This window comes from Lepidochelys kempii, chromosome 3 (assembly GCF_965140285.1).
Source record: "Lepidochelys kempii isolate rLepKem1 chromosome 3, rLepKem1.hap1, whole genome shotgun sequence".
NCBI classification, from domain to species: Eukaryota; Metazoa; Chordata; order Testudines; family Cheloniidae; genus Lepidochelys; species Lepidochelys kempii.
The window spans coordinates 46,419,788-46,433,414 of NC_136382.1; the positions used below are offsets into that span (position 1 = coordinate 46,419,788).

The 13,627-nt window shown below is 41.5% G+C and overlaps 1 pseudogene; it reads right to left on the reverse strand.

Annotated features, from left to right (window-relative positions):
- Window positions 1-13,308, reverse strand: part of LOC140908766 (glutathione S-transferase 3-like) — a 33,886-nt pseudogene extending 20,578 nt beyond the window's left edge.
- Between the last annotated feature and the right edge of the window lie 319 nt (window positions 13,309-13,627).

The window sequence follows — 13,627 nt, forward strand, 5'->3', positions numbered from 1 at the left end:
CTATGCAATTTAAGCTTTTAGTCATCAGAGACTAGAGAATGGCACAAAAGGAACAGTTAGCCTAGCAACCAGCCTTCCCTGTTTCCCGCCCAACTCCATCACATTATTCTCACTAATGGTAAAGGGATCACAGGGGATATCTCCTGTCCCGTATTGACACAGAGTGAAGGGAAAGCATCAGTTATCTATAATTTTAATACCACCTCATACAAGTCACATCTTGTCACCTGGAGCTATTGTCTACTGAATAGCCCCACAGAACTGAAAGGAGAATGAAAAGCCATTGTATAGAATTTAAGACAAATTATATATTCCTATAACAGGGCTATCACTTTTTATTGGTTTTTAATCTATGACGAGGTTTTCCAGAGGGAAGCAGTGGGGACTGGAAAGAAAAGGGATCAGATAAAGGATTCACAGAATGACAAAGTTAGAGAAACATTGTTCATGTTTGTGCAGTGTTTAAAAAAAAAACAACAAAAACGTGCTATATGTGCAAAGGTTTATTTTTCAAATGGCTCTGAGACATTTCTGTCACGTGTCTGTTTTAGGTGTTAGTGTAGTTACCTGTAACTGAGGGAACTCCGAGATAACACTGGACTTCTTCTCTTCTACCATTAAAATGGCTTCAAGCAGATGAACATCCGCCCAGCTGAATTGATTGCCAACAAGAAAATCCTGTCCGTGGTCTTTTAAGATCTGCAAGATACATGCACAAAAATGTCACAGTGTGGACACAGGGAACTCTAATTAGTACCTTTTAAAGTGCTCGAGCCAAAGCTTCACTATCTAGACCACCAACCTCCAGTGAAGTTGCTGGGCCTCTTTGCTTCTCTTTCTCTACTGTACAAGAGGACTAACACTAGCTAGGCCATGGGAGAAGTCAGTTCAATTCCTGCTCTGCCATGAATATCCTGTGTACCGTGGGCAAGGTACATCGGAAGGGACTTAGTCCCCATGAAGGGACTTAGATGTTGCAATGTTGAGTGCCACATAAAAGGTTTAGGTGGCTAGGAGAGAGAGGCGGAAACAATTACAGGAATAACAATGTGATCCACAAAACCTGAGCTAGGCATGTAGGCTCCTATACAGTGCCTGCGGAGAGAGGCACACTACAATGCGACCCACAAAAATCAGCTAGGCAGAGAGCTGCCTAAGCTACCCAATAGGAGATGCTGAAGAGAAGAGTGTGTCCTAAGCCTTGCCTGTCTCACAGAGGTAGGAACCTAAGTGAGGGCTGCAGGGAGGCACCTAGCTCTGCTTGCAATGTACAAACTGGGGAAGATTGGGGTTCAGCCACTTAACTTGCATGCAGGGCCCAAAACAAAACTGGAAGAAGGGAGGAGGTGCTTCTTTAAAACCTTTCACCTAGCGCAGGACTTCTCAAACTTCATTGCACTGCGACCCCCTTCTGACAACAAAAGTTACTTCACAGCTCCAGGAGGGGGGACCAAAGCCTCAGCCTGCCCAAGCCCCACTGTCCTGGGTTGGGGGAGCCTGAGCCCCACTGCTCCAGGCAGGGGGACCAAAGCTGAAACTCAAGGGCTTCAGCCTCAGGCAGGGGGCCTGCAACCCGAGTCTTGCCACTCAGGGCTGAAGCTCTCAGGCTTTGGCTTCAGCTGCGGCTAATAGGGCTCAGGCTTCAGCCCCAGGCCCATTCAACGTGTAAGCCAGTCCTGGCAATCCCATTTTTGGGGTTCGGACCCACATTTTGAGAACTGCTGGCCTAGTGGTTTGGATACTCACCCAGAATGTGGGAAACCCCTGATTCCAATTTCCCTGCTCCTGATGCAGGTAAGAGATTTGAATATGGATCTGCCACCTCTGGGGAGTGCCCTAACCAAAGGACAGTCTGACGTAGGACTCCCTCATTCTGTCCTACTGAGATTGTTCCACATTAAATAATTGAAGTAAATATTAACTGGGCCAGGAAAAGTTAGAATGTCTCTATAGCCAAGCACAGGTTTTGTGGATCACAGTGGAGCCTAAAACTGGGACACAGGCACCTAAGCATCATTATGGATTACCCTTACCCTTTCTGTACCTCAGTTCCCAATCTGTAATATAGGAACAAATAGTACTCCCTTAACTTCACAACATGCCTGTGAGGTAACTGCGATGAAGAGTGTGAGGTGCTCAGATACTACAGTGGTCAGGGCCATAAGTACCTTAGATAAGGAGATACTAATATGCAGCTGCTTTGTGAAACAGGTATGTTAATATTTTGTAAGTCAGTCAGTTTTGGATCACAGTTAAATATTTTTAAGTCTCCAGGACTGGCTAATAGTTGCTGTTTAACATCCTCCCTAGTTAATGATGGAATAGAAAGTATTTCATCATTGTAAAATATTAATATATCATTCAGATTCTTTACCCAAATAAAATAGAAATATCTGATTACTTCTGCCTGTTCTACATCGTGATTGACAATTATCAACCTTATTTCATATCAGACCTAAACCCCTGCTAAGGTTTAGTTTGTTTTACTACATTTGAAGAATTCCTTCGGTCTTCAAACCTCTGTTGGCCATAGATTTTTCTTCATTTGTCTGCTTTTTAAGCTTCCCTTATCAACTGTCAATTCCTTAACTGCCAATCTCTGCTCATTGCTATCAACCTCCCCATTTTTCTATTTGTTTTATATATGGAAATTTATTATTTCACTCATTTAATGTTTTAACCAAGTTTTTGAAGAACAAGCCAACCTGAAGAAGCCTTTTTTCATGATTTTGGGCAGGAAGCATCTAATAGAGCATTTTAAGTCAACTTCCAACTATTCACATTTTTATGTTTTACGTTTTTCCTCACACTCAAGTTTGCTCATGCTTGTTTTCAGCTTTGGGAAGTTGGTGCTTACTGGATGGGACTATATTGTGTTTCCACAACCATCAGTTTTTAGTTGAATGACTAATTTCTCTATCGGTCAGAATGAAATCTTTTATAGAATTACCTCCAGTAGATTATAATTTATTGTCATGCAGTATCGCAATCTATAATTTTTAGAAATTCTAAGGATTTTTTTAAGTGGCAGCATGTCCTCCAGCCTGAAATTCGTCACTATAACACAACTGTTCTTTCTAAACATTATAGACAGATGGGTAAAGTACTGCTCATCCTGTTCCTTCATCTGACTTTGTGTCTGACAGTCCCCCACTAGTCTCTTGTCTTGTGATTTACTAGTTACAACATTGATCAAAAAAGCGGGTCCTGTTCTTCGGCTTCCTGTTGTGCCCACTCTAAGATCCTGCTTTGCATCATTACAGAAGTCTCAAGGGTAACATGAGTGAGCAAATGCGTTTTGCCACACACCTTTTCATAGGCTGGGAAGTATCTGTTTGTGGCCTTTTCAATTATTACAGTGTGCTGCTTCTCCTTATTCTCAGCTGATAAGAAATGGCACATTAAAATTAACCCCATTAGGTCAGTTGTTCCTTCCACATACATGTCAATCCTAAAGAGAAATAGAGATTGTCAGTTAAAGTGCACTTTTATTTAGGCTAAAGAGGCATCACTAGTCAGCTTTGTTTTGCTGTAGTACAAGTATAATTATTTTCCTGTAGGAAAAGCTGATTCTCCAATTTAAGAAGGGAATTTAGTGTTTATAAAGAGGCTATTGGATTCATGCGATGGTCCTGACACTGCTGCTCCTCTTGCCCACATTGCATGAGCTCATCTTAGGGATCTTAGTAATAGTGGGCTTTTTTAAACAACACTACATTGATGCCAATCAAAGTTTTGCTTCAACTGGAGTGGGAGCAATTTCTTAGTTTGTAGTAGACTGCAGTACCTAGCCAGATTTGATTTAGTGTAGCAATTTTCAGATATCCCCCTTTATTCAGTTTTCTGGATCGGAGATATCTGGACATTGACTCAAAACATAATACCAAGAGGATTTAACAATTGAAGATGACCTGGTGAGATGGCCTCCTTGCATCCATTCAGCCTGTCTCACTAGAAATTAGAGGCTCATCACACAAGACTATGACTCAATTATGCGAACTCTAATCCCACCCTCTTTTCTAAAGAGACAGTCTCTTGAAAAGCTCTCTCAGAAGGACCCAATTCATTCATTAGGAGACATTTTTAGATATCAGTGCAAACTTTAGCCTCTGTCAGCTTCACAACTGGGGTCCTATTTCAGTTCAAAAATTATGACTATCTAGAGCAGATTACTCTGGAACAATCACTGGTAGCTCTTTTACACCTTCCCCACATATATTCTAAGGCACTTCAAAAACTTTCAGCCACATGCAATAAGTAATAAGGTTAGCTACCATATAAGGTTGGCTACCACACTACCATACAAGTGTGAATCAAATCATCTGGAAATGGTTTAAAATGTAAAGGCTGTGGCTCAAGTTAAACCTAGATTAATTAACAAGGAGGTATTCTGCTAGAAGAAAGATTCTCAGGGAAGCCAAGTTATAGGAAATGTGTCTTACATAATATCCCCTGGTTCATGTATGTAGTAAGACAACCAGTGAATTGTGATTACTGCTGCTGCCCACACCCTATTTATCACCTTGCCTTCCTGAACCTCCACTGTGGCCCATGTGTATGCGTCTATCCCAGCTGCAGTTTCGAGTCTTTTAGGTTAAGCTCTTTGGGGTAAGTATGGTCATTTCCTATTTTTGTACAATGCCCACAAAAATGGGGTCCTGAACTAATTGGCTTCTAGGTATTACAACTATATAAGTGTTTAACAATAATGCTACTTCCAACTTTCAGTTTGCCTTAAAGGAGGGAGTATAGATTCATAGATATTTAGGTCAGAAGGGACCATTATGATCATCTAGTCTGACCTCCTGCACAACACAGGCCACAGAATTTCACCCACCACTCCTGCAAAAAACCTCACACCTATATCTGTGCTATTGAAGTCCTCAAATCGTAGTTTAAAGACTTCAAGGAGCAGAGAATCCTCCAGCAAGTGACCCGTGCCCCATGCTATAGAAGAAGGTGAAAAACCTCCAGGGCCTCTTTCAATCTGCCCTGGAGGAAAATTCCTTCCCGACCCCAAATATGGTGATCAGCTAAACCCTGAGCATATGGGCAAGATTCATCAGCCAGATACTATAGAAAATTCTTTCCTGGGTAACTCGGTCCGTCTAATATCTAATAATTTAGTCCGTCTAATATCCCATCACAGGCCATTGGGCCTATTTACCATGAATATTTAATTACCAAAACCATGTTATCCCATCATACCATCTCCTCCATAAACTTATCGAGTTTAATCTTAAAGCCAGATAGGTCTTTTGCCCCCACTGCTTCCCTTGGAAGGCTATTCCAAAACTTCACTCCTCTGATGGTTAGAAACCTTCGTCTAATTTCTAGTCTAAATTTTCTGGTGGCCAGTTTATATCCATTTGTTCTTGTGTCCACATTGGTACTGAGCTTAAATAATTCCTCTCCCTCTCCGGTATTTATCCCTCTGATATATTTATAGAGAGCAATCATATCTCCCCTCAACCTTCTTTTAGTTAGGCTAAACAAGCCAAGCTCCTTGAGTCTCCTTTCATAAGACAAGTTTTCCATTCCTCGGATCATCCTAGTAGCTCTTCTCTGTACCTGTTCCAGTTTGAATTCATCCTTCTTAAACATGGGAGACCAGAACTGCACACAGTATTCCAGGTGAGGTCTCACCAGTGCCTTGTATAACGGTACTAAAACCTCCTTATACCTACTGGAAATACCTCTCCTGATGCATCCCAAGACCGCATTAGCTTTTTTCATGGCCATATCACATTGGCAGCTCATAGTCATCCTACGACCAACCAATACTCCAAGGTCCTTTTCCTCCTCCGTTACTTCTAATTGATGCGTCCCTAGTTTATAACTAAAATTCTTGTTATTAATCCCTAAATGCATGACCTTACACTTCTCACTATTAAATTTCATCCTATTACTATTACTCCAGTTTACAAGGTCATCCAGACCCTCCTGTAGGATTCTCTAAATTGGCAATACCGCCCAGCTTTGTATCATTTGCAAACTTTATTAGCACACTGTTAGCCGACGGCCAAGGATGTTTGGTGAGGTGCCAGCTATGCCCGTTTATACCATCCGTGACTTTAACCGCTAGGACGCACTGTCCCTTCGCGGCGGGCAGCCCGGGCTAGGCTGACGGATGCCCCAAGGTCCTAACCACCCGTGACTTTAACTGCTAGAGCTCAGAGTCCTTCGCAGCGGGCAGTCAATACTGACTGACAGGTGCCCCAATGGCAGCACTAAGAGCCTCTCCACACCCGTGACTTTAACTGCTAGAGCTCATAGCTCCTTCGCAGCGGGCAGCCAGGATTGACTGAAAGGTGCCCCAAGAGTTTGCCCCGTGGAGGCGGCACAACTCAACGCTAAGCTCTTAGTACGCTCACCTAATGGCCAGGCTTTAGAGCCAAAACGGCTGAGGTTCTTTAATTGTGTTGGCTGCTTTACAGAAAACCAGAGAAAACAAGTCAGGCTTATGCACAAATGGTTACCAAAATTTATTAAGCTAGATTCTAATCATGTGGTTACAAAATTGCTAGTGCCTACTTATTTAAATGTAGAGATGTTACACACACAAACAAGTTACAAAACTGAAGCCACAATCCCAAAGAAAGAAAACAAAGTATAGAGCTCTATTTCAAAATATGTGTACACTAAAGATAGGAGATCAGGTGTGGGTGCTTCTTACCCTCCTTGCATCTCTCGATTCCAGTGGTGCCAAGCCAGGATCGGTCACTCAATTCCGCGGAAAGACAAATAAGGGACAAGGCTTAGGGACCCTCTTAGCTGCAGAAGCCTTGGGAGGCTGTCACTTATCTGACCAGCAGATAGATAGTGAAAAGCACTCAAAAATCATGGTGCTGTAGGTCCCCTACTTATACCTCTGTACTCCTTTATTCTCTTTCTCCTTTCTTATGCCAAATTGAGGCTGGTCTGTCGGGGTGACGCCAGCTTTTGCAAGAGTAGTTTACACTTGCAAGGGAGAGAAACAATAAGTTTCGACTACTGGACATTTCTTTTACCAGGGTAAATATTTTCCCACCTAGGATGTTGGTGTGTGTGCATCACGCTATTTAGTAGGGGCTAAGAGCCATGTCTGTTGCAGGGCCTCTGCCTGCTGTGAGCTTAATTGTTGTATCTGTTCCCAGAGGCACATTGTAGCAGCACACCTGTGCTTTCACAGCTTCAAAGGCTGTGCTGGAATATATGTTAAGTGCCCTGTTCCGGCTTCCTCCTGTGTTTCCAGCAATGCTGGTCTGAGGGGGGGAGGGGGCGGGCTGGCTGTCTGGCTACACACACTCCCACTTTTTGTGCCAAGGTCAGTAATAAAAAGATTAAATAAGATTGGTCCCAAAACCGATCCTTGAGGAACTCCACTGGTAACCTCCCTCCAGCCTGACAGTTCACCTTTCAGTAGGACCCGTTGTAGTCTCCCCTTTAACCAATTCCTTATCCACCTTTCAATTTTCCTATTGATCCCCATCTTATCCAATTTAACTAATAATTCCCCATGTGGCATGGTATCAAATGCCTTACTGAAATCTAGGTAAATTAGATCCACTGCATTTCCTTTGTCTAAAAAATCTTACTTTCTCAAAGAAGGAGATCAGGTTGGTTTGGCACGATCTACCTTTTGTAAAACCATGTTGTATTTTGTCCCATTTACCATTGACTTCAATGTCCTTAACTACTTTCTCCTTCAAAATTTTTTCCAAGACCTTGCATACTACAGATGTCAAACTAACAGGCCTGTAGTTACCCGGATCACTTTTTTTCCCTTTCTTAAAAATAGGAACTATGTTAGCAATTCTCCAATCATACGGTACAACCCCTGAGTTTACAGATTCATTAAAAATTCTTGCTAATGGGCTTGCAATTTCATGTGCCAATTCCTTTAATATTCTTGGATGAAGATTATCTGGGCCCCCTGATTTAGTCCCATTAAGCTGTTTGAGTTTTGCTTCTACCTCAAATATGGTAATGTCTACCTCCATAGCCTCATTCCCATTTGTCATGCTACCATTATCCCTAAGATCCTCTTTAGTCTTATTAAAGACTGAGGCAAAGTATTTGTTTAGCTATTGGGCCATGCCTAGATTATCCTTGACCTCCACTCCATCCTCAGTGTTTAGCGGTCTTCTTTTTTTCTTATTTATATGACTATAGAACCTTTTACTATTGGTTTTAATTCCCTTTGCAAGGTCCAACTCTACTTGACTTTTAGCCTGTCTCACTTTATCCCTACATGTTCTGACCTCAATAAGGTAGCTTTCCTTGCTGATCCCTCCCTTCTTCCACTCCCTGTATGCTTTCTGCTTTTTCTTAATCACCTCTCTGAGATGCTTGCTCATCCAGCTTGGTCTACAACTCCTGCCTATTAATTTTTTCCCCTTTCTTGGGATGCAGGCTTCTGATAGCTTCTGCAGCTTTGATTTAAAATAATCCCAGGCCTCCTCTACCTTTAGATCTATAAATTCTTCAGTCCAATCCACTTCCCTAACTAATTTCCTTAATTTTTGAAGGTCAGCCCTTTTGAAATCAAAAACCCTAGTTGCAGTTTTTTTTTGTTAATCCTTCTGTTCAGTTTGAACTGAATTAGCTCATGATCACTTGAGCCAAGACTATACCCTACAATCATCTCTTCTATGAGGTCCTCACTACTTACAAAAACCAAATCTACAATGGCATCCCCTCTAGTCGGTTCAGCAACTACTTGCTGAAGACAGACAGGCACGCAAAGCCTGAATACCCACAGTTCCAAGACCCCAGAGAAACAGGTCACAATTAGACTGGTAGACACACAGGATGTAATTAGACTGGATGTAATTTCAAATTAACCCAAACATCGACCAGCAGAGATTAAACACCCTTCCCCACAGCTACTGAAGGAATACTTGAAAATGTACTCTTTATAATGCTGCTATGTAATGTGATCCTACCTGAAGGCAACATCACACTATGCAAAGTCTGATTTTTGCAGCAACAGGAATACCATTTTTCTTTGTAAGAGACTTGGATTTTAACCCCATCACCTGCCAACTTCTGTGGTGGCTGCCTAGCCAGACTGATTAAAATCAGAGCAGAGCAACTTACTGGCTCAGATCTGTTAGATATAAATCACTAGAATACAACGAATTAGTGGGCCAGAATCTGATCTCAATTACACCAGTGTAACTCCACTGAGGCACCGACATCTGTTTGCTAGATAAGCTCTAGTTAATCAGTTGGTTACTACAGAAGACTGAGTAAGAATAGTGTTGTTACAGTACATTGCTCTCTACTTCAGGTCCTTTCCATAGAGTTTGTATTTTGCTGCTATATAGCTGAGAATTGCTCTGGTCTGCACCATCTGCATCCCATCAATTTCCACCAAGGGCACTTGTTGAAAGAGCAGAAATCCATCTTTGGAAAGGAAAAAGGAAACAGTCCCATACTCCCACCCCAATCTTTTATATTGCCCTGGAAATGGGGTCCAATAACACTCTGATTTGTTTCCAGTTACTTTCAGAAGAACTGCTACTTTGGTAATGAAATTGATGTGAACTGTCAATGGGAGTCAGTAACAAAATTGTACCAGTGGAGTCAAAACAAAATCATTAATTGCAGGAAGGACCCCAGCTATTTTCATAGATGAAGGAAATAAAGTTACTTTGGTTCAGCAAACCTGGTTTTAAAAATAATAAGTTCCCCCTCAGCATGCCAAGCCTTGATTGTACACATCAGCATTTAGATTGGCACTGCAATACCGAGGAGAATAGCTACTTTAAAAGCATCAACAAGACTGAAGTATTTAATGCATTAGTGACACCCCAAATGCCAACATTTAAAGTGACCTACATAATGTATTTTTTCCAGCAGAGTGGGAGCAAAGGAGAGGCAGTTAATACTTTTCTACACAGGGGCCTTCGAACAACCCAGGGATTATGTTTAGATAATATGCATGTGTCTTGTATTATGCTTTATCACATTAGGATTAAATACCAGTAAAATGACCAAAATAGATAAACTGCTCAAAATTCTGACTTAGCTTTTGTATTAAACACAAGATTTCCCAGGAAATAAGATTGTGACGTTGCACGCCATAATGCTTTATAGACACATGCTTATGAGTGTAAATATGACATAACTGGAATATGTTTTATGCTAGATATGCCATGTAACATATCTATAAAAAGGTTATGTTCTAATGGATATATTCATCCTATTTGTATGCATGTACATACAGGGTCAAAAGGACAACATGATGGATAGATTTGTTTGAACCAGCATGTAACAGGGGAGAAGCAGCACCCTAATGGGTAAAGGGGCTGCACCTCAATATGACAGGAGGGATGAATAATCTGTTCTGCACCTATATAAGAATAGGTCTGGAAGGGCACATCGTCGTCCAGCCTAGGGGGCAGTGGAGTGTCCCGCCACTGACTGAGCTGTGTCTATTGCCAGGGGACACATATTCGTGGTATGTCTGGTAGAGTATATAGGAAACTATTATTGTGCTTCGTTTGACAATAAACCTGGCCAGGTGCCTTCGTACCTTACTAGAATCTGTGGTCTTTGGGAGTTCTCTCGGGGTCTGCTGTGTCAGCTATCTGCACAGAGCTGGGGCAGCACACAGAGGGAACATGCATGAAGCCGACTGTTATCATCGAACAAGAGCAGAGCACCACACCTGTAGCTACTAACAAGAACATAGACTTGCGTATTGTATTTTATTTTGTTTGGTAATTTATTTTGTTCCATCTGTTATTACTTGGAACCACTTAAATCCTACTTTTTGTATTTAATAAAAATCACTTTTTACTTATTAATTAACCAGAGTAAGTATTAATACTGGGGGGAGGGGTAGACAGCTGTGCATCTCTCTCGATCAGTATTATAGAGGGCAAACAATTTTTGAGTTTACCCTATATAAGCTTTATACAGGGTAAAACGGATTTATTTGGGGTTTGGACCCCATTGGGAGTTGGGTATCTGAGTGCTGGAGACAGGAGCACTTCTTAAGCAGTTTTCAGTTAAGCCTGCAGCTTGTGGGGGACATGGTTCAGACTTGGATCTGTGTTTGCAGCAGGCAAGCGTGTCTGGCTCAAACACTGCAAGGTACTGAAGTCCCAAGCTGGCAGGGAAAACAGGCTCAGAGGTTTTGACTCAGGTGGCAGTCACAAGGGAGTTTCTGTGATGCGATCCGTCACAAAGATGTTTCCCTGAAGCACAGAAACTTAAAACTTTCTAGCACATGCAACGTAGGTTTGGCTGGCACAGTGTATGCTTCTATAAGCTTTTGCAGGGAGTTAAACTCAGACAAATTATATAAAAGTGTTTGCGGGAAGGGAACAAATCTCAAAATACTAATTTACTCTATAGCACTGCTTTTCTTATTAATAGGAAAGTCTCATCAATTCTGACATACAGTTCTAGAGAGAGTTAGGAAAATATCCAAGAGACTCCTATCATCATGGTATTAAGGGATCCAAATAGCTATCATCAGTTCTGGTATGAGGAGAACTGCATGGTTTGTGAGCCAAACAAACAAAACTCACTATGTCCAGTTTCAACACTAAGTACATACTAAAAATAACAGAGCCTGATTTGCCACATGGTAGCATTTCACACAGGTTTGAATGACTATACAAGGTGGAAGAGTGGAAAATCAGGCCAATTAGACAGGTTTCAGAGTAGCAGCCGTGTTAGTCTGTATTCGCAAAAAGAAAAGGAGTACTTGTGGCATGTTAGAGACTAACCGGTTTATTTGAGCATAAGCTTTCGTGAGCTACAGCTTACTTCATCGGATGCAATTAGAGTGACAATTCTGGATTCACCGCTTGTGTGATTTTTTTGCTGACAGAAAGGATTAATGTCCATTACAAAGGCACTGGCTGACGTGAAGAGGGACAGAACATTCACGCTCTGGGGAATTTGTTTCTGCCAGGTTAGCCTTTAGAGCTCAGATAGGTCTATTAATCCTCAGTAAGTCACTGTGACTGAAGAGCATGCTTGTCTGTTCAGGGCAACGTTCCCATCTACAGATGTCAGTACTCCATTTCACCTTGCTAGTATGCAATTGATTGATCCCAAACTACCAAATCTTCCCTTAGCCTTCCTTCTCATAAATTAAGAAAAACTTGGTCAAATATTTCAGATTTCATCCAGACTCACCTTGTAAGAGCTTCTCATATTGTTTCCTTTTTTCCAAAAATTCTTTTTCAAACTGAAAAAAGAAAAAAGCGCCACTCAGGATATGAACAGAGTTTTTTCAGAGCTCTAGAACCAAGAAGTCAGTTAAATGTGACTTCAGGATGGTTACTATAAGGGAGGGAGAGCAGAGAGGCAAATGTTATGGAAGTGCTCATTCAAGCTCTCTCTTAAGAAGTTGGGAGAGGACTAGGTTGGATATTAAGAAAAACTATTTCACTAGGAGGATGGTGAAGCACTGGATTACCCTGGAAAATGGTGGACTCTCCATCCTTAAAAGGTTTTTAAAGGCCCAGCTTGACAAAGCCCTGGCTGGGATGATTTAGCTGGGGTTGGTCCTGCTTTGAGCAGGGGGTTGGACTAGATGACCTCCTGAGGTCTCTTCCAACTCTAATCTTCTATGAAGTTAGAAATCTGACATCACCCTAGAAAGGACTATGGCTAATGTCGGTTTCCTTCCATTTCACTTGCCTGTCTTTCCCCCTCTGCTCAGAACATCTGCATAGCTTCCAGCAGATCCTGATCAGTTTGCTCAATATTCCCTGCTCAGCCTCATACATACCAAAGAAGACAAAATGCTTTTGGGATACAGTTAATTCTCTGCCAGAGAACTAATTAGTCAGCTGAAACTACAAACCTTGAGTAGGAGTCACACTGGTAAAAACTGAACACCATGAAAGTGGAAAGACCAGCCCAAAAGATAAAGAAGAAGATAAAGCAGACAGATGGCAATCCTGCCTGCCCCAGATTGTGCATGTTACCACCATAACTGATGAGCTGGATATTAAACATTTCACTGATAACTAATGTAGCAAATATTCAGAATCAAACTTATTCTTTAACATAATTTAAAGTGGCTTTGCCAGAACGTGGTCACACCCTTCTATCTACCCAGACTAACGTAGCATCTAGTGCAGGTACGAAGAACTTCTGTTTTGTTCATACACAATTAATTCCACTTTATTTTTTGTTTACCCCACACAGCTTTAAGTTTGAGCTTTGAGGCAGGTATATACACAGGTGGTTCAAGATACCAAAACAAACCTCAACCCCAGCAGCTGCTAGCAACCAGCGAATCAATTCCATTTTGCCTCTCCCATTAAAGTAGTAAAGTTTGGGTTTTCCAGCCATGACTTCAAATCTTCAGTCACCTGACAAATACATGGAAATGAAGAGTTACTACAAGGATCACCTGTAAGTTATTTTTTAGAGTAATAGTTTCCAGGATGCCTGTCTGAGAGGATGAAATGTTTTCTCTAGAACTAATTCAGCATCTCTTCAAGTACTTTTTTCTAAGTTGAGCAGTTTTTATCAATGTATAGCATTTAATTGAGGATTTTTTTTTCTTCACTCCAAGAACTTAAGAAAAAGCCAGGTATGAGCAGTATAAGTACTGACTTCCTAGAGCTGGAAGCTGCAGCAATGGCTCTAATATGTAGCCGTCTTAGGA